This window comes from Manacus candei, unplaced genomic scaffold (genome assembly GCF_025592945.1).
Source record: "Manacus candei isolate 608988 ecotype Guabito, Panama unplaced genomic scaffold, ASM2559294v1 h1tg000042l, whole genome shotgun sequence".
In the NCBI taxonomy this organism is placed as follows: Eukaryota; Metazoa; Chordata; class Aves; order Passeriformes; family Pipridae; genus Manacus; species Manacus candei.
The window spans coordinates 4,578,538-4,598,966 of record NW_026138090.1 but is presented as its reverse complement, the minus strand read 5'-3'; the positions used below and the strand labels follow the sequence as shown (position 1 = coordinate 4,598,966).

Below are 20,429 nucleotides of genomic sequence, written 5' to 3'. Positions count from 1 at the left end.
ACTGTTCAATAAAGTGACGGTAATTCAGAGCAGAGACACAGTCCAAAGCAATTAGCTCTCAGTCAGGAAGTCCCCCCAATGTCAAGAGCATAAATCTCCCAGCCCACGCAGAGCTTTGCATTCCTGCAGCACATGGGGCCCATTAACGCTCCTTACAGCCCCTAGGAATGGCAATGCCGGAGCAGCTCTGCTCCAGTGTCTTTCAACTGCCACATCTGCTCTGTTTGCCCCTGGTCCCTTTGGGGCTATTTAGGATTTTTTTAGTATGCCAGATGCTATCGTGATGGCAGACTCCTTAGAAAAGCCTGAGTGGATGTTCTGCACTGAACCCAAGTCTGTGCCAGGTGCTGCAGGAGGGGCTGGTAGCTCTCTCCTTTGCTGGCTTTGAGGTTCATCGAGGTGCTGGATTGCTGAGCGGTGCCAGCAAACCCTGTAATTTTGCCTCATTATGTTCTAATGAAGCGGGCTGAGGTAGAGCTTCCATTTAGTGCTGTCGTTTTTTGAGAAGGCTGAGAAATGTCATCTGCCACTGCGCAGTGAAGCTCAGAGGACTGAGCAGTGGTCAAGTCAAGAGGTTTCCTGTTCAGATCAGTTCTCTAGAAGCAAGAGGCTCCTACCACAAAAAAAAAAGGTCCTTCAAAACTCCTCATGTCTTTCAACAAAGCTTTTCACCATCATATTTACAAATAGGTCAGGACTAGTTTGCAGCATCAGTGGTGGAAAGAATGCTGCCACCTGGTCCTGGATGTGGACTAGGACTTCTGAATCTAAGAGAGGACATCCATGACAAAGGAACTACATCAGCAACTTTGTGAGAGACAAATCTCTGTCTTGGCCTTGTCTCCAGCCTCAGCTGTGTTGCAGCATGGAAAGGGAAGCAGGAGCCCAATGTACAGCCACAGACACCTCTTCATATGGTTTCACTACCAGGTTTCCTTCCTCTACAGCTGGCCAGGGCTATTTGTTGGGGGCTAGACCAGCTGGTTTCTTCTCATGTGATTTCACTCTTTGAGAAGAGGGAAATAGGTTGTAAAATATGTGTACTGTTTTCTCACATGGAGAAAGACACGTGTAAACCCTCCTACTGGAAAAAAGAGACAGATATGGCCCACAGAATACTCGTGAGGTACCTGGATCCATCTGGAATAACCCTTGCCTGAATTTCAAAGTTATTTATAGTTATCAACAGACATTTTAAGAAAACAACACCAGCAGTTTTTTTTCTGGCTCTGCCTCAAGAAGATGGGGGTGCATAGGGTGATGCATAATGTGTTTAGGGCTTGAAAAGTTTTACACCATTTTCAGTCTAAAGGGAGAACTGATTTTTGCCCTGTCTAAATGAAAACTCAGCTGTGAACCTCAGTCTTAATAAGTCCTGTGAGTGCTGAGGCACTCAGCCACACTTCCTAAAGCTGACTCAATGTTTTAGGTGAGACAACTTCAAATGGAGACATTGTGGAGTCATTGGTAGCCTCACAGGCAGGGCATGCCCTGAGATGTGAGACCTCAGTGCCAATCAGGCACAACAGGATGTGACAGTGGCTCCCTCATCTTAAGAAATGCTCTAAATTCTCAATTCTTGCTATTCTGAGGTGGGACAAGCTGATTATTATGTTGTATGTAGGTTTTCCCAGAAATACCATTGTTGTTGAAACTGGTGCAAAAATTCCTACAAACCTCCTCAGCTTAGGTGGATCAGCTTTGTTTTCTTTGTTTCCTAGCAAAAATTCACCTCAGTGGAAAATTCCAATCTTGTCTAAGCATTATCCTTATAATTTGCATCCGTGGATGCGTAATTGCAGGTGTTTTGTTTTCCAGAACTGGGCACAAAGGAACCAGTGCCTGCAGTTTTGCTAAGCCCTGCGAGAGGCACAAATTATCCTCCCCTATACCTGATGACAGAAAATCCCACCCACAGTAATTTGTAGGTACAAAAGAAGAAAATATTTTAAAAAGGAAGAGAAAAGTCAAGGCTCTGTCATAGAGATGGGACCTGTGTCTGTCAGGTTCAAATGCACATTCAGACTGTGAAAGGGCACCAGGGAGTGAAAGGAGAAGGCATGGATGAGAAAGAGAAGTACCTTCAAGCAATTTAAAGCTGTGTCAGGAAGGCAAGAAAGCAAACTGAGAAGGTAAAACACAGAGCAGAGGGCTGAGTGACAATTAATGAGCTCTTTGCCCTTGATGTCTGCTACTGCCCAAAGAGATGGGCACAGGAATGTCCCAGAGTTGAGTCTTTGTACAACTAAATCAGATTTTCTGCCTTTTTGAGTTTCTTTCATTCTACTAATGAAAGTAGTAGAATCCTACTCATTACACCACTTCTAATTCATAGCATGTGTGATGCTGGGAAGCCCAGCTCCTGCGTGACTGGCAAAGAATCCATGCACTAGTCCAAGCACATGAACAGGGAGGTGGAATCTGACCTGAACTGTTCAAACCAAAATCAAAGTGATGTCACAGAATCACAGAATGATAGAATGGCCTGGGTTGGAAGGGACCTTAAAGATCATCCCCTTCCAACCCTCTCCATGGGCAGGGACACCTTCCACTAGACTGGGTTGCTCAAAGCTCTATCCAACTCAGCCTTGAACACTTCCCAGGATGGGGCATCCACAATTTCTCTGGCCATAAATAGACTTTCTCCGTTGTTCCTGTAGTCTCCCTTCAGGTACTGGAAGGCTGCAGTTAGGTCACTCCAAAGTCTTCTCTTCTTGAGGCTGAACAAACATATTCATACATAGTCTTTCACACCTTTGAAAATTTGTACATCTGGGACTCATTTTTTTTGCAGCTTAGTTATCCTGTGTGAAGGGCATCCCACATCAAATAAGTTGAGGATATAAGAAAGGCCTGAATGCTCTGAGCAGGAGTCCAGTTGCAAGTCTTTCTCCATCCCCTTTCGGCCATAACCACTGCTTTATCTGGGAGGCCTTGCTTCCCTGCTGCTGTCACATCCCCAGGTAGAACACCCTTGGCAGCGGAGCATCAGTTCAAGAGTCCCCTCAAGAAGTAGCTGATGCTCTTGGGTTGTTGTACTTATTGAGGGATGTGTGTCTAACTTATTTCTTTGAACCTTCACCTTTGTGAACTGGCAGATCTCAGTCTCATCCCTTCTCAGCTGCCTTTTCTCCAAACCTAAGGGTCTCTGTGTTTCCCACCTCTCCTTGTGAGGCAGCTGTTCCAATCCCTTGACTTCAGTTGTCTTCCCCTGTACCTTCTCCAGCTCCACCAGGTCCCTGAGGATACATCAAAGTTTTCTGTTTACTGAGATGAATTGTACTGGTTTTGAGTCCTTGCAGAGCCTTCTGACTTGTGTGACAAAGTGACACTGTTCAAAGTATGACTCATACAATCCTGGCTCATCCAATTTGGAGACCAAGAATTAGCTCTAATTCATAACATATTGTATATTAATTATTCCATAATTAATAAACGTTTTCTCATTTGTTTGCTTGTTTTAATTTTGCAATCTGCTCATGAACAGTTTGTGAATGTAAATAGTACAAAATCCAGGGAACAAATTATGCTTGGGGTTATTTGCTAAGCTCCCCTTTTGCCATGAGTTTTTGGCCCTTGTTTTAGTTAAATTCTTACCTTAATTTCTTGCATATTCCTTGTTTTTAATCACAACCTTGTGAGAATCCCCTGGAAATACCTTGCTTGCCTGTTTCTAGCAATACAGATCAACTTGCAGCTGGGTTTAAGCACAGTTGATGAGAAAATCATTTCATTGTTTCAGTCTATCCCCTTCTCCTTGTTTCCTTCCAATGTGAACTCTCTAGTTAGCAGATTATTTCCTACAGCAGAAAAAAGCCATCAGGCCTTTGGTAAGGCTCCAGCTCTGCTAGGAAAGTTGTGCTGATGGACCAAATGCTTTCAGCCTCACCCTTTTCCTCTGTCCTTTCTTGCCATCACTTCAGCACATTCCCATGATCCCAGGCACCCAAGTGGATTTGCAGACCCAAGTTCTGTATCCTGTAGTCAGACACAGAGCCATACCAGGGGATTACAGTATCCAGTCATTTAGGTGCTGGTTTATTAAGGAAATTGGCTGGAACTGTTGTGTCATATATGAAATATGAGAATCTCCCAACCCATATGTACAATTTAGTAATGATGGTTGAGATGAGAGAAGACAAAATAACCATATAGATATTCATGCTCTAGAGCTCTGAGTGATCTAAACTGTCAGAAGGACTGAAATTTAGTCTAATTCTGTAGATCTAAATAGCTCAGGATTGTTTTAATTGGGTTATGTATTTAGTTTAAATGAGCATGAGATGGCTCTAAGCAGTCACTGAATAATAAGATTAACAAAGGAGATGAATTGAAACCAGAACCAGAACCATTCATCTAACACTTCCCAATCAGGGGTTTTTGATTATGTCCCAGTCATTCCCACTCTGGATTTTGCAAACAAAAATCTGGCATATGCTGTCATATGCAAACAGGGCTTCAGATTCAGTGCTCGGATTGGTAAAATCACATTTGTATGCAAGACATGGCAGGTCCTAGGAGGGCTGATGACACATTCTAAGCTTCAGCTTCTCCTTCTGATCCCTTGATTTCAATGGTCTCTGAAATGAAATGAGCCATGGGGCAAACCTTTGCCAACCTTTTTCCATTCACTTAATTGCTGATAAAATGTATGTCTCCGCTCTGGATGCTGTGAGACCAGGACAATGGCATCAGTGGACAAAACCAAAGGGTCATGAGTAAGCACTACTGAGCTTCCCTCTCCAGATCCATCCTGTTAACACGCACATAAATTAGAAAAACCCATTGATTTTCCATTCTGTCTCTTTCTGGGAACAGATATATAGGAAAACATCACTCATCATAGGACATGAATGAGGTATCCCTCCACTGCCATTAAATCAAGGGAACACAGACAGGGGAGGACTTGGTTTTAAAGGCAGTGGAAATGCCACTTGTCCAGATTTAATATATAGATGCATAAGATGCCCGCAAGGCAGAACAAACTGAGGATCACCCACGTTACAGGGTCTGCCCAGGATCACCAAAAGTCTAACAGCAGATTTTTTAGAAGATCGATATTTCCAAAAGAAGACTTTTCCAGAAACAGCTTTTTTTGACTAAATGGAAATATTTGTTAAAAGTTTTAGGAAGGCATGTGGGTTTTGGTTAATATATAAACAAACCTGAAAAAAATGTTTGATTTTACACTGATACAAAATTGTTTTGAAACTTTCATTTAAATATTTTGCAAGAAAATCGGAAATTACGTCTAAACAGCTCCTTTTATCAGATCAGAGTCAGATTGACTATTTGTATGTGTACCAATAAAGATGCAAATTTGCAGCTCAGTATAAATCATCTCAGAGAAGTTTATAAACACTACTGCCAAAAACCACCCTGGAATTATGTCCATCCAAGTGGTACACTTCCCCTTATGATTTCCACAGCACAAGGACTTTTAGTCTGAGTAGAGACTAAATGCTTTCTGCAGGGTAGTGATGGTGAGTGAATGCCCTGGAAAAACTCCACTCCTCTCCACAGGCAAGATGTTTACTCTGTCCCTTCTAGGGCTGTATTTTTGTAAAGGTTCATTTCTGATCTTTTCTAACCACCCTTTATTTCCACAGGACACTGAAGTGAATTATTTCACTTCTATGCTTCCAGGAAAAGCCAGCAGGAAGCTCTTTGTTTCCTTTTCTTCCTCTTTTGTGCTAAGGGGGTTTATTTAATACAGCTGGGAGGTCAGGCCCCTGGAGGTCTATTTGTACGTAATTCTACAACTGCCTTGCATTATAAAAGAATGCAAATGCAATATGTATTGACTCTGTGGGTCACGGTGGCACCTCTTCTTTGGGGAAATATTGAAATCATCTGTAAGTACTTAAATAAGGGAGTCTGCTGAAGTATACTGTGTTTACAGGGTGCCTCTGCCTTAGTTAATAGCACAGAAGAAACAGCTGATCAAAATAAGGATACAAATCGTATAAATCTGAGGGAACTACAAGGAGATCATCCAGATTAGAACCTTTGATAAAAGGGCCCACAATTTAGCTAGATGAGTGCTGTAGCCATGTAAATGAGAGCAGATCTTTTTTTATTGGACCTATTTGTTTCAGTAATTGTTTGCAGTGGAGCAGCTCCATTCACCATTCGGCCTTTCATCTTTCCTTAAGAAACACTCTGTAGCTTTTTTTGAAGGGAAATTAATGTTTTGATGAATCCCACTAGAAACTAAAGCAGGATTACAAAGCCAGAACTGTAATAAAGGATATTGGGTACTTAGGAGAGGTCAAACCTCACTTTGACTAAGTTGTAATTTGGTCTATTTTTTCCCGTCTCCTGGGAATTGTGGATCTGACTAAATTAAAAAATCTCTTGCTGATTTTGAGGGGGCCTGGATTAAATAATATTGCTGAGATCCAACACCAGAGAAGTCTGTGGATGTTCCCTACATTAAAAATTGTATTCAGTGATAGTGATTATCATTTACAAAAAATATTTTTAACCAGTGTAGCGTAGTATCCTCCAGAATGAGAAGAGATCACTGAGCTTTGCAATTTCTTGCCAGAAGATACTGCCAAAATCTTACATGAACTTAAGGGGAGGCTGAACTGGTTCAAGGGGAAAAAAGATCTATCAACAGTTATATCTATAAATCTTCATCTATTTGCAGAAATGAGTAGAAATCTACAGCCAGCTTAGGAAGCTCTGGGTGTCCAGAGGCTGTGATTGGGGTATCATGTGTGTTTGCCCTTGTCTTGTATTCCTTGGGAATTTACTTTTGTTCACTGCCAAAGATGGGTCTAGACAGAATTGTAATTTGAATACTGCAGCCACTCTTACAGTCTTTTGATGTCTTTATACTTATGTCAGATCAGGAGGAAGTGCAAGAAAAGAGGTTCCCATGGGGATCCTATGAGTCCTGTCCACAGGACAGGCTCCTTGGGCTGGCAACATAAGTTGAGGCTGAGAAAGAATGATCTGTGTCTAGTCCCACCATGCCCTCAGATGAGTGCTCCATCTGACATCCCAACCTATCCTGCCTTCCTTGGCACAAATTAATGATCTAACAAACAACTCACATCGATGACAGCAGCATCGAGACACGCTGTTGATTTCCCACTAGAGATGTCAAAATTCACTCTGTATTTGGAGCCGGGTGAACAACAAACTTCCCCTAGACAGAGAAATGCTGTTGTAAAACAAAATCTGGGGCTTTAATGCAAAATTAGAATAAGTCATTAACATTACATCGAGTCAAACTGCCATATAACCTTGGCGGGGGTTCACAGATTCCACTAATTTCGTTGCTAGATGCACATTTGCCCCGAATGAAAAAAATCCTTCTGCTTCTTCCTATTTATCCAGATGAAAATACAAAGCTGTAAATAAACATCACCTACCTACTAGTGCTCAAACACGGGTTTTAGATTTGTATAAAGGCAACACGCAACATAACGCATTCTGCAGCAAAAGGGTGCTCATGAAAGGTGAGGTTCCAGAAAGGCCTAGAGCTCAGGCAGGACCTGCAAAGCTGGATATTCATGCTGAGATGTGTGTGGAAGACCACAGAAAGTGATGGCAGTTGTCTCAGTTACTGGAACTTGGAACAGGTACTGATCCAACAGGAGCACTTTGTTCAGTATGGTAGGATGCTTCCCCAAATGAGGTATTTTTGTTCACGGATCTGTGACATGGACTAACTCATCTCCATCAGCACTGATGTGTTGAACACATCCAGCAACCCAGGACATAATTTATCTGCCTAATGTGCAAAAATGTTAAGCTTGTTCCTTTTCCATTTGCTCTCTCACATTCATTGATTTCCTAAATTAAATGTCTTTCCTGTATCTTGGTGATGAAGCATCTCCCAAGACTTTCTGTGGCAGACTGGGAACTCTAAAGTGAGTGACTTATCTGATACCTGTCCTAAGGTTGTCGCCTGAGCTGTCATACATGTGGTTCTTGCAGACAGAAACACTTACAAGAAATTCTACTGACAGGTAGAACTTTCAAACTGATTTTTAAAATTGATTGTGGTGAAATAACAGTCAACATTAACAGGTGGAAACCACATGAAAATTAGAAGGAGACTGGCCTGAAAATGCTTAGCTTCAGTCTACAGTATTCATGTTTACCCTACCTAGGAATAGTTTATCTCATTTCACATTCACTGGGGAAGCCACTTCTTGAATTGTACTCTCCAATAATTGAAGAGACGTGCAGGATTAGATTAGGATTTATAATGAGGGAAGAGCAGCCCTGAGGCAGATGCTCTTAAGCAGAACTATAATTTACTGGCAACCTTATCTAAGATATGGTCAGTCAATAAGAAAGCCTCAGAGGACTTCAGGGTAGCCACAGTGTCAATCAACCTGCTGATTTCTTTGTAAGGAATGCCAGCTGGTTACTAAACCACAGGGGGTAGACAATAAAAATGAAGAGTTAAGGACAGAATAATGATTTATTTCAAGTGGGAAACCAGGAAAAAAGTTTGAAACCTATTTCTGTTAATTGCTCGTGTTGCTGTCATTACCCTTTGTTATTATTTGTGGTAGAACTGGTGACTAGAGACTCAGCTGAGACTGTAAACTGATTAAGCTGAAATGGACCTATTGTGCTCACACTGTGCCTTCACTACCCACAGCTGAAGGCTCTGGTACAGTGTTCCCCATATTTTCTTCCTTGATCATACACAATACACTGTCACTGGGCTTTGCAGTTGAAGTGCAGGCTATGGCTCTGCTTTCCCCTGGGATCCTAACACATTTACTTGGTCTCTTCAGTTTCTTCCCACACTTCTCCCCCATGTGTCTGGAGGACCAAGACGATCATTCCCATGATGAATGACTCACTGAGAAAGAATCAGAGTGACTTTGAACTTATTTTAGCACAACTTCCCCAGGAAGAATGACCCCAGAAATCCCAGTAGCATGCAGGGCCAGAGGGAATCCAGGCAGAACTTCATGGTTTAACTGCCTAACATGGGCCTGAGTCAACCAGAGACGCCAAATGCAGATCACAGACCTGAACCAGTTCTGTGGTGCAGGCACACTGTAGCGTGCAACCCACCTGTTACTGAGACAGTGAGAGCCTGGAGCTCTGACTCCTGATCCCAGAACAGCTCCTATCCCAGTGTGTTGGCTTGGATGTCTCTGTCAACCCTACCACTTCCCTGAATTATTTGCCATCCTGTGGCTTTTTCTGTTTTTCTAGGAAATTATGGAAAACCAGAGCAGTTTGGCTAAAATTAAGGATTTCTACGTGCTCAGCAACTGTTGTGGTGTGATAAGCTGGTCAAACCTGCCCATGCAAAGGGATTTGGACACACTCAAAATTACTTGGGCATGTACCCACCAAGTCTGCAGAGCTTGCACAGAAGGTCCAAGATACTGAGCTTGCTCAAGGCTCTCTGCTCGGCACAGCATAACCCATATTCATGGATTTCTGCATAGGAAAACCCACCCTTTCCTTCCCTCCCCTCTCCTTCCCTCCCCTTCCCTTCCCTTTTCTTCTTCTCTTCCACTTTATTTTTAGGTGTGATGATCTCTAAGTCTCCCATTAACTCCAACTAGGGTTGGCAGTTTTCAAAAAATGAAAATCTGTAGTTTTTCATCTTCTAATTAGACACGTTTATATATTGTGGTGATGGACATGCTGCAAACAGTGTGGTTGTTGATATCTTACAGTATCAGCTAGTAGGAAGAAAATTAACTTTATCCCAGCCCAAACAAGAACAAGTTGTTAGGTCTAACAGCACTTTAAGATCCTGTGATGGAAGACGCTGTGGACTCTTGATCCATGTGCATGGTCCTCTGCAAACACTTATGTGACCCATGGAAAGTCTTTGGAGTGCAATCATTCCTACACAAAGGATAGAAATAAAACCACTTGTTCCTTGCAATTTCCATGTACTTTATGGTTCAGAGCACAGAGAAATCTGCCCATCTTTCCTTTCATGGGGGAAAGAGCACTTGATTATCTGCTGTAGTGGGAAATTATATGAGATTGTCTGCTCCAGTTGCTGTATGGCCAGCTCAAGTACAGCCTGTCATCTTTGGTAAATAAACCAGGTTGGAAATGGAAAAATTTGCCCAGCCTGCACAACAATCCATATTGTCCTGGCTGGAAGTAGGGACAGACCTCCTCAGAGGCTTTGTCTCACATTTTTCTGTATCTCCAGCTATTACAGCTGTATTTTCACAGACTTTTCTCTGTCATCCATGGAAAGACAGCTGGGCATGTCTTTATAGGCCCAGTCCAAGCAAAATTCCATATGATCTCCCCGGGAGCAGGAGCAGTTTCCAAGCCTTCCTCAGGCTTTGCTGCTTCCTCTCATCTAGGAGGCAGGCAGAAATGAGGGCTCCATCTAAACTCACTTGAGGGCTGTGGCAATTTTAGCAATGGCTTTAATTAGCTATGGATGAACCTTTCTGTGTCAGATCTCATCCTAGAGAAGTCACATGGGGAGGAATTCTAGCATTATTAATTGCAGCACCTCAAGGCTTTGACCCTACGGCAGGTGCCAGTGACAGGCTGTTGAGTCTGTTTAAATGTTCTTCATTACAACTCTGAGCCCACCTATAGCTGTGTTTGAGGATCTGATTTCCTCAGAAAAGTGCCAAGAAGTTCTAGGCACCGTGTATTTGTACTATATGGGATGTGCACCTTGTCCACAGATCCCGTGTCATTCAGGATCAAACTGACACATCAGCTCAGAGACCTTGGTGCCTGCTTACCTGTGCCAGGGCCAGGGGTACAGTTTGTGTTATTAGCATGATGTAAAATTACTACAATGACATGAGAAGGCAAACACAACCTACGGCACGTAAGAACTGCAAGATTAGGGCAGAAGGTGTCCAGAAACCCACAATCCAAGTATATCTATGATTTTCTGACCTAATCTTGTGAGACCTCTAGATTCTAGAGGTCAATACCCAATTTTATCTGAAGATGAACTTGCTTAGTGTCTTCTATCTGCAAATTTCAAACTGTGCCAGCAAGGAAGTTATGGTTATTTTTTCTGTTCTACTTGAGCAAAAGAGCCGAACCTGAGGCAAAATGACTTATTTCAGGTTGCTGAGTGAGCCAGTAGTGGAGGCAATATGAGAAGCTGGGTCTTAAGAGTCCTAGCAGAGGAAACACAGAACAGCTTTTTAGAGGCCAGACTACAGGCAGGGATAAAATCAGTCTCTGAAGGAGTGATCAAATGAAACTCTGCTGTTGGAGGGTAAATTAAATCCCCCTTTTTTTCTGCAGTCTGGGGAATGAGCATGTTTTGGATCCAACTGTGCGACATTAATCACAATATGGAATATTTGAGCCAAAGGTCAGCCACAGGGGGCCAACTATTAACATATGGGATTTATCTGTCTCCTTCTTCCATAAAGATGCAGCATGCTGGATAATTAAACTTCTGAGTGCCAGTGTGGAGTGTAGTGTGTTTTTTTCCACTGCTCTTCATGATTCTATCCAGAACCATTTCCTTTCACTGTATGCTCAGAAGGGAGGAAACAAAGGTGGCATCCTGATCTTCATTATTAATACACAGGAAAACTTGGAGGAAATCCCTTTTATGCCCCTGGCTTTGTGTAAAGAAACTCTGCAAGCTCCAAAGTCATATTGTTCAGCTCCTATATATACATTCATATATCTATGTGCATAGCAGATGTTTCTTCAGATACTTAACTGATGTTTCTGCAGAATTATAGTATGGAAAAACCTTCATAACAACCTGCATTACAGTTGATTTACTTCTATTAAATTAAAAACGTAGAAAAAAAATAACATTTAAGATGGCTACAGGGGAATAAAGAAAAAACACATTCTCCTGTGGTTCATGCGAGTGCCTCACCATATTATATGGAATAAAAATCCTGGCGTACAGGCAGTGCTCAATGGGAGCAGGCAACCGGGAGGCATTTGTCCACTTTGGGTAAAGGAATTACAAAAAGCTAAAGAAATTCTGAGGAAGGCATCTACCTGAAGCTGGTCAGGTGCTGCCTTGTTTAACCAGCAGAAGCACCTCCAGAAGAAATGAATCCAGTTCTAATACAGACACCTGAAGAAGGAAGCACAAGTCTCCCTCTGGAGGTACCTACCTCTTCCCCCAGCTCACATGACCTGCTTGGATGAGATGTCTGCTTTCAAACAGCTAAAATTAAGCAAGGGGAATCCCACAGCAGCTGACTCCACTTTGTTTCTGCCACAGTAAAGTTGTTATTACTATTATTTAGGGTTATAATGTGGTAACACTCAAAGGCCAGGTATGGTGCAGGCATGAAGTAAAATGTAATTCCCTGCCTCACAAAGAGGACAACTCAAATAATTAAAGGATGATTTTGCTTTTATTTCTGCAGTTCTACTAAAAAGAAATACAAAAAGCAATATGCAATTAAAGTACATAATGCTTGATTCACGGGATACCAAAATGCCAAACTACATACCACATATGTCCCATGACACTTATACAATAGAATGACTGTGCACTTTTGGCTGCAATGTTAATAAAAAGGGGATTTATCATGTTAAGTATTTCCAGTGCATCACTCTGTCTCAGAGTGGTTCCAAAGTGCAGCCAGTTTATTATTTTTTCTTTTTTTTTGGATTCCAATACACTGTTTTTCATTTAAAATAAACTGGTAATATCTTACTTTTATATATTGCTTTTCATCTAGAAGGATCCCTGAGGCCCTCTCGAGCACTTTCTGGAGTTTCACTACCCACAGTGTTGGGGGAGAGAAGGCCTGTCCTGAATAAAATGCAGTTGTGGCCAAATTTCTTCATCACATGAGCCACACACTGTAATTTTCATGTGGTCAAAAGGCAAGAGACACATATGATGTGCCTTAAAGGAGAAATAAGAAAGCCAGAAACTGGAGTGGCTCACAGATGGGAGACAATACTGACTCCTCATATGACCCTGTTCCTCATTCACGGGCTGGAGCTGAGCTGGACTGACTCAGGGGTTTGGGCTACCAGGCAGCTCTTGCACCAAAACCAGGCAATGTGATGACTCAAGATATCCCTTCAATTGCTTGTGAGATGTTTGACTCAGAGCTATCACTTGACCACTGTCTTGTGTGAGGCATTGAGTGAGGAATTAAGACACCAGAACAGCAGGTTCATATCAGCCATTGCTGGTCCTCAGGTGTGTTCTTGGTGGGTCCTTCAACTTTCTGTCCCTCCCACATCTTTTCCTTTCTTGGTTATGTCCAGCAATACTATTCAAGTCTGGATAGAGCCATGGGAGCTTACGGGTTGCACAGCATTTCACGGAGCACAAGATAATAGTCTGTGTGTGGAGGGACTTTACTAAATCTGCACCTGCCAACAATGCCACATACTACATACCTGAACTGAATGTAACATTGGCACAAAGTAGTTACATCCATGAAAAACACTTGTGCTCTCTTGACAAACCATGGCAAGATATCCAGAATTTTTTTCTAATTTTGCTTAAAGCGAAATGTTACATTCCGTTTAAAGGTGTGGATGTGCAGGATCTGCAGGGAATATCATACATATCACAGCAGAATAACTGTCCGAGCAGAGGAAGGGCTGGGAAACACTGATGTAAAGTGTCAGGTTTCGGAGCAGGGAGAACTGCCTGTGAAGTGTCTAAGTAAGGGAGATAAAAACTCGATCAGGGCTACAAAGTGTCTTTAGAATAGACATGGTTAATGCTTGCATACAGAAAATTATAGGGAGAGGTCTGTAAGGTCAAGAATGCAAAAGATAGGGAAATCCAGCATTCCGCTGGCCTTGCAGTTCATTTTATTTCATTGCTGTTTACAATTCCCTAGTCATACACCATTTCCCCCTCCCATGCCTCAGATTGAGGGCTGTTCACAGAACAGGGAACTAATCAATATTTATACTGCCTCATTCATCTAGGCACATCATTTTACCACATTTATTAAAAAAAAAAATCAATTTTTATGAGGTTTCTCTCCATACGGTATCCATGAGCACCACATACAGAGCAACTATATCTCACAACACTCCTGTAAAGGAAAAGGCACTGAGAAATGAAGCTGCCCGTTGTCTGGGCTTACACTGTGAACATGGACAACCCAGTTTGGGGGCTGTGGGTTATTTAGGATAAATTCGGTGGAAACAGCACCATCTACTGAGCACCCAACAACCTTCTTGCTGGGACTTTTGGGGCTGGGGTTTTTGGAGGGGAAGGGTCTGCCTGCGCAGCCCCAGGGATGCTGAACACTCAGCTCCTCAAGTTACTGAGCTCCTGAGATCAGGCTGAAGCTTTCCATCGCTGAGATGACTCCAGTTGCTATGCTGTGATTCAAGTCATCTGCTTTGAAGAAACATGAAAGAATCCTAATGATAAATATACAAAAGAAATCTAGTTAATTCCAGCATATAGCCCAGTGTATAAACACACATTTCATCCCCAAAAGTCTGTCTTTGTTTGGGCTCACTCCCAAAGCCTGTGCACGCTATTCTGTGTTCCAGGCCCTCTCTCATGTCCCCATCGTGTAGTAACTCATTAGGAGACTAGATTTTGGGTACACTGAGGCACGTTTTTGCTGGCTGGCCGTGACCTCTTGGCCTCTTAGTTGCATGGGGACCCTGATTCTTATAGAATGACCGGTGGGAATATCCACACGGGCAGGGCTCTGAGACACGAGAAGGGGGAAAAGAACCACTCGGAAAGTTAAGGGCAGGCACAGCTGGGAGATGATTCTCTTCCATGAGGAAGGAGGAGTGTCTCCAGCAGGTGAGCGGGGCCGCTCCGCGGACCTGCGGCCTCGGCAGGACTTTGTGGACCGCCCGTGAGTCCGGTCTCTCACAGTGCCCCACGCGTGCTGTCCCTCCCGGGGAGAGGCGCCTCACGGGATCCCCGCCGCCCCACACACACCGTTTTCCCCCCGTTTCCCTCGGGGTTTCCCCCCAGCCATCCGCGCCACCGCGGATTTCTCCACGCCTGACAACAAAGGAGGCGGCGGGGCGGCCTCGGCGGTGACTCAGCGCCGGTCCCGCCCCCGGCCCGCCCCGCCGCTCCCCTCAGGCGCGGCCGGGCCGGCTCCGCGCGTGTGGCGGGGCCGGGCGGACACTCCGGCGGGCATCGAGCGGGTCGCTGCCGCTTCTCTCCTTCCTCCTCTCCCTCCCTCCTCGGCTCCCCCTGCCCTCGACCCCCGCGCTGCCGGGCGGGCAGAGCCGCCCCGCCGAGGTAGGTTCTGTGTCTGCTCCGCACACAAAGGCGCTGGCGCGGAGCGACGGGACAGCCCAGCCCGGGGGGAGGCTGAGGGACGGCGGCTCCCGGGGAGGGGAGCGGGGAGCGGGGGGGTCCCGGGGGGCACCCCCGGGCCGTGGGGGTCCCGTGGCAGAGCCACGTCTCTTCGCCTTCAGTCGCGAAGGGAAACACGAGGAGTTCATCGCTGCTCTGCATAAAGCGAAGGGGGAGCAAGCAGAAGGGTGTGCGGGGCACCGGGGGTGCTGCCGGTCCCGCCGCTCCCCGCCCGTGTCCCCGGTTCTGCGAGGCCGTGGAGCCCGTGGGTGTTTCAGCTTCTCCGTGGGGCAGCTTTGATTCTCTGGTGACTCTTGCAGCAGTGGGGGCATTCCCACAGCCCGGCCGGGTCTGTGGGTGCGGGCTGGTGGGGCCGGGGGAGTGTGGTGGTGGATGGAAAGAAAAGGTAAGGCGGATAAGCGTTATACATGTTTTGTTTCCTATAAGTGCTGCCCTGTGAAATGAGTATTCAGAGCAGATGAACTTCTGGTGTGGGCAGTGGATGTTTCCTTACAAATCTTTGAAACAAGTAGAAGCTTGGAGCGGGGTAAGCCCCGAGGACCTGCTCTTTCCTGTGCTCCCACCGCTCCAACCTGGATCTGTCAAAGTTTCCCTCAAGGACCAGGAGAGTCCAAATATCCAGGTTTTCCTGTGCATTGGGGTGAAAGGCTGCACAGCTGGCCAGGATAACTGCGTGGATAAACGTGTTTTGGTGGTGCACAAGGGGAAACAGTGCAGCGCAGGAGCTCTGTGTGACTGAACTACTTGTTTGCTTCGGCCATTGGATTTTTTTTTTCATAGCTTAATGAGTTCTGGCATAAATCAATACTGTTTGAGTGCGGTGTACAGCCGTGGCTGGCGTTGGAGCAGAGTCTGTAAGTCCAGGGCATGCTTGTGGCAAACTCAAGAGAGAGGCAGGAACATGCGAACTTTTGGGGTTTTGTGTCACACAAAAATGCAACAAAAGGAGGAAAAGATGCTTCTGTGTGAGCAGTGTGGTCGCTGTGTATAGTTTGTGGTGGGAGTATTGTTGAATAACTCTGGCAGCTGAGCTGCTATGCCTTTGTGGTACTCCTATGTGTGTGCTAAGTCCTGTAGTACCAGTCAGGATATTCAACTTTCATAGACTTAGCAAGAGAAGTAGGAGCGTGGAAGAACACTGCTGAAAATGAGAATGATTGCTTGTGTATCTGGTAGGCAATTTGAGAGGCATTTAAACTTTCTTTAATTTCCCTGTGATATGAGCAGGACACTGAGAATCTGTTGCTTTACTGATGGCTGTTTTCCTAGCAATATATGGATAGACAGCATGTACTATGAATGTGATGGCTGCTTGCTTGTTGTCAGCAATATTTGCTCAGGGACAATAAACAATTGTTTGCTGGGCTTTATTATAAAGAACCACAAATGCCCCATATCTCCTGAAACAAAGCCTTTATTGTCTTAATGCAACTGTGGGCCAATTTCATGCTTGGTATAGTTCCACTGATGTTGGTGGAATTTTGCCAGGGATGATTTTGGCAGGTGAAGTGTCACTTCTGTGTCCATAAGGCTCAAGAGTAATGTTGCTGTATTGTCTTCAGCACTTGAATATTGTTAATTAAAATGGTTTGCTTATGCTTCCCAAAAGTTAGAGGTGGGAGAGTCATCTCATCAGGTCCTCACAATAATTTCCCACTTGCTTTCTCCTTTCTGCTTCAGATCTCATATCCCTTAATTTACTCTCTTCCTTCTTTTTTTCAGTCTTAGCATCTTTTTTCTCTCTTCAAAATTAAGAAGCTTCTCTGAACTTCAGTTCACCCTCGAGCATTTAGAGGTTTTGAGGCAGCCGGTGTTGAACCCTGCACCACCCCTGCACGACTGGGTAAGTGAGGAGCTGTGTGGCAGCTGCAGTTGGGAGATCCTTTTCGCACATGCTCTCCTTTACAGGCTGATTTGTGTGGTGGCTCTGGTCGTGCATTTGCTGAAGTGGCAGATTGTTTGTCAGAGTCACGAAGTGGAACAGCCTGGCTTGAGAGCGACTGATAGACCAGGCTGGGGGTGGGGGAGTCACTCGGTTTTTACATAAAGACACTACTCAGGATGTTGAGAAGCAGCTGGTTTTGAGAACGTTCCTCCACGACATTAGTAAGAACAGGGAAACCACCTAAAAATTGGAGCAGAAGGAAAAATGGGGAAAGATGGAAGGAAATATTCATGTTTACTAGCTGTGGGAAGAAGAGTGGAACTGTTTAACCAGTAATTGGCTCTAACAGAACCTTGGCTCCATCAAAGTTTAAAAAAAAAAAAAAAGATTTCACTGAATAAAACTCTGTTATCTTTGTACGTGGTTAACAGTATTAAATACATGTGGCCAACTCTTAGTCTGTTCTGGGGCTGTGGTAGTTGTTAACAGACCAAATTTCAATGCTCAGCTTGTGCTGAGCAGTTTTGTATCTGATGTCTCTGCGCTGAACAACTTTGTATCTATTTGCATCTCATAAGGACACAAAAAGAGCATGTCAGACACAACTCAGGGCTGATGCCGTTCTGGCACAGAATCAAAGAGCAAAATTCATACACTGTCTCACCGTGGAGGGGAAGAAAATGTTCTTAGTGCTTCTTCAATCCAGTGATTAGTCTAAGGTTTGTTCTGGTTTGGCCAGACCTGGCATGTTTTTGAGTATCAGTGGAAGTATGGTTTGCAGCTAACATGATGTTGCCAAGAGCCTGCAGCTCTTCTGTGTTTACTTGAAAAGCTTGTAAGTTGGGGTTTTGATGTTTTGTTTTGACATAAGACAGTGGAAGGGTTCAGCTGTGGAAAGGGAATTGGTCACGTGCTAACCTGAACATAAAGCTGCAAATTTGTTAGGAAAAACATATCATATCTTTAGGAGAAATGTAAATTCTGTGGCTACAACTACATTTCTTGGTGATACTTCCTTCCCCTTCCAACATCTTGCATGCTCTTGCCAAGCTTATCTCTAAGTGGGCTTCATTTATATTAATCTTCTAAAATCATGCTGAAGTGGAAAGGTGCCCTGTCTTCCCGCTGTGGGGAAGACACCTTCCCTTTGCAGATGGGAATTAAAAGCACAAACAAGTAAATGGGTCATCTGTGACCCCACAAACTGGGTAGTGGTGCAAAAACTTGAACTCGTATCTCCTGAGCCACTGGCTAGTGTTGCAATGAAAGTTCTTCCCCCCTGCAAGAAGGAGTAGGAGAAGAGAGGAGGCACGGTATGAAAATCACTTGGGTTACCTGGCTGTGATGCAACCAGTGGTTGACTGCTCTTCCACCACCCCCATGCACGTAGGTATTTTTTGGACTGTGCAAAACAGAAGGGTTGTATAATGATAAATGCTTAAACAAAGACATTTGGTATACACAGGAAAGGAAAAAAAAAAGGGACATTTTTCTTCTCCTTTCTATACCTGCCTTCAAATAGAGGGTTCTGTTTTTACAGATGAGTCTCTGGCTGTATCTTTGGGGGGGTCCTTCATCTGTCTCATTGTACAGCTGTGTGGAGCTGTGTCAGGTGACAGCAGAAGGGCAGAGAAGGCTTTGCAGAGCCAAGAGGGTCATGGCAAGACCAGGGCTGCCTTTCTGTGACCACACCAGATGGGTGAGGTGATGAGAGTGCAGATCCCCACCCTGAGAGACCAGTCTTGTGGTTTCTAAAGGGGTGGCTGCTGTTCCTTGTGCTATGCACAGGCACTCACGTAGCTGCTGTTCTCACGTGGCTGCTCTTCTGCTTCAGGGTGTTGGTGTGAAGGGCTGTGGGTGTTGCATGACAGTGGGAGCTGCGTGCGGCAGTTCTGCTGCGGCAGAAATGTTGCAGGGGTTATATGAGCAGGGGACGTTGGTGTCTGCAAGAAAAGGAAGGATGTGGTCTTGTCTTACTCTTTCTATACAGTTTGAAGCACTGGAGGGTACCTGCTACCTCTGTGTTTTGTTACTCTGAGAAAAGTTTGAAGTAATGCTTTTCCTTACAGCGCTATGCTTGGTGCTTGCCGGTTATCATTGCGAAATCTGTCATAGTTGTAACTTTGGTTTCAAAACATGTTTTGAGCTGACAGACTACTTCTTGTGTTTAGGCCAGTGCTGTAAGTTTTGTGTACTGAAGGGTAGGAAACTCACAGGTGGGAGAACAGCATTTCCAAGTTGTGTCTATAAAAGAACAAGTCACAAAGACTTTGGAGCAGTTGTGTAAAGTACTTTGTCTGACGGTCAGTGTCATATATTAAAATAACTCTTGAAATCAGTAGTTACTCTAATGGTTAAGCCTGGGTCTACAGCTGAAAGAGCAGGTTTTGTGGTAGCTAGATCTAGTGTGGCATGGAGTTTACTGAGTCTTAGCAGGTCATCAGCTTGTTTAGATGGGATGAGGATCCTAGTTTCATGGTGTCATCAGGGAGCACAAATGCAATAACCTTTGCCTTATTTAGCTTTATTTATCCTAGAAGCAAAACTCTTGTATTTGCTTACATTTTAAAAATTTCTCTGGCAATGTGAAGGCAGAAGGTTGCCTTTTGGGCACATACATGCTCCTCATCAAAAAGAGGAATAGCACAGTCATTTAGGAACAGGGAGCAAATCTCTTTCTTTTAGACAAGCTCAATTTATTTAGTTTTACATTTACACTGCAATTTTGGGCAGCATATGTGCCTTCAGGATGAACTGTAGAACCTCTGTTCTGCCCTTTAGCCAATCTCAACCTTTTAAATTTAATGCCCCTCAGTGTGAGCTGCATTAGAGTCCTGTAGAGAGCTTGTGATGACAAAGCATGAAAAGTGCTGCTGCTATCAGGGGTGCTTTAATGCGCTGGAGAGCAATGTTGCTGCTTTTTGTGGTGGGATGAGTCTTATTTTTTACCTTATACCTGGGAATTGCTTACCTTTCTTGTAAGCTGTAGAGCTGAAACCCACAAATGCTTCTGAAGGAGAAACTGTGCTCATGTTCGACTTTGGTTGAAGCTCTGCTTTGCAGTGTAGTATATTTTATGGAGGGGAAACTGTTTGTTGCTTTGTAGAGGGAAACCCACATTAAGCTGCTTCTGCTTACTTGCATATTGAGAGTTCTTCTGTCCATCTTCAAGGACATTCAGTTCACCAGTGCCCACTAGTGCCAACTAACTTAGCAGGCCCTGTGGCATCTGCTCTGAAATAGAGGCAAATACTGCCAGTCAAAGGTATTTCAGCAGCAATGGCACTCAGT

At 44.2% G+C, this 20,429-nt stretch overlaps 1 protein-coding gene across 3 annotated transcripts in view; it reads left to right on the top strand.

Moving 5' to 3' along the window:
* Window positions 1–20,429, top strand: part of FAM107B (family with sequence similarity 107 member B) — a 92,708-nt gene that overhangs the window by 17,573 nt on the left and 54,706 nt on the right. The window contains exons 1-2 of one of the 3 annotated variants that reach the window (XM_051795141.1): window positions 15,001–15,175; window positions 16,976–17,096. The exons of 1 other annotated variant lie outside the window; for it this stretch is intronic. The gene's annotated coding sequence lies outside the window, so the exon portion shown is untranslated. Of the gene's footprint in view, window positions 1–14,999; window positions 15,176–16,975; window positions 17,097–20,429 lie in introns of those variants that run through there. One more of the 3 variants, XM_051795142.1, reaches the window with a different exon arrangement.